The sequence below is a fragment of the Hipposideros armiger genome, unplaced genomic scaffold (genome assembly GCF_001890085.2).
Source record: "Hipposideros armiger isolate ML-2016 unplaced genomic scaffold, ASM189008v1 scaffold_475, whole genome shotgun sequence".
Taxonomy (NCBI): domain Eukaryota; kingdom Metazoa; phylum Chordata; class Mammalia; order Chiroptera; family Hipposideridae; genus Hipposideros; species Hipposideros armiger.
Window position 1 is genome coordinate 1,456,331 of NW_017731825.1, and position 1,169 is coordinate 1,457,499.

A 1,169-nucleotide genomic window follows, 5' to 3' on the forward strand; every position below is an offset into this window, starting at 1 on the left:
TTGATTTCCTCCTTGATCTCATTGTTGACTCATTCATTGTTTAGTAGCATGTTACTTATCTTCCCCGTGTTTGTGTGTTTTTTCAGTTTTCTTCTTGTAATTGATTACTAGTTTTATACCAATGTAATCAGAGAAGATGCTTGGCATAATTTCAACCTTCTTATCTTTACTGAGAATTCTTTGTGGCCTAATATGAGTTCTATCCCAAAAAAAGTTCCATGTTCTTGAAAAGAATGTATATCTTTTGATTTTGGGAGAAATGTTCTAAGAATATAAATTAAATCCATCTGGTTTAATGTGTTATTTAAGGCCACTATTTCTTTCCTAATTTTTCTGTCTGGATGATCCTTCCAGTTATGTGAAAGGATGTTAAAGTCCTCTACTTTTATTGTATTACTGTCATGCTGACCCTTTATGTATATCAATATTTGCTTTATACACTTATGTGTTCCTGAATTGGGTGACTAGCGTTTACAAGAGTTATATACTTGTTCTACTGATCATTTTATCATTATTAAGTGTCCTTTTTTTTTGGTCTTGTTTTACAGCATTTTAAAGTGTACTTTGTCAGATATAATTATTGCTTAAAACAAGATCAGAAAAGTAAGCCTTAAAAGCAATATGACGGGGAAATAAAAATTTTGTACTTGGAGCACGATAGTGTAGTAGGCAAACACTGTGCTTGCCTCCTCCCATAACCATATTAAAATTACAACTAAGTTATAGAATAATCAACCTTGAGAACCATCTGAAGACTAGCTTAGCATAAGCAACCTTGAGAACCATCTGAAGACTAGCTTAGCGTAAGTCTTATAACTGAGGATGCAAAGAAGAAGCCGCACTGAGACTGTAGGAGAAGCAGGATGTGAAACAGGCTGGCCTCACACCCATTTGTGGCAGCTGAGAATCGGGAGGGATATCTTGGCTGTGGAGTTTCCTTGTAAGGAATGGGGGGCTCCAGAAACACATGGGGCTCCATAGCATAGAGCACCAGTGCAGGGAAGAACAGTCCCCACAATATCCGGCTGTGAAAAAAGAGTGGGAATTCCATCTGTCCTGGTGAGACAGACGGCTGCTAGAAATCTAGGCATCCCCTTAAAGGCACCACACACAGACTCACTTGCCCTGGGCTCTGGCAGAGGGACGGAGACTCAGGAGGCTTCAGAGAT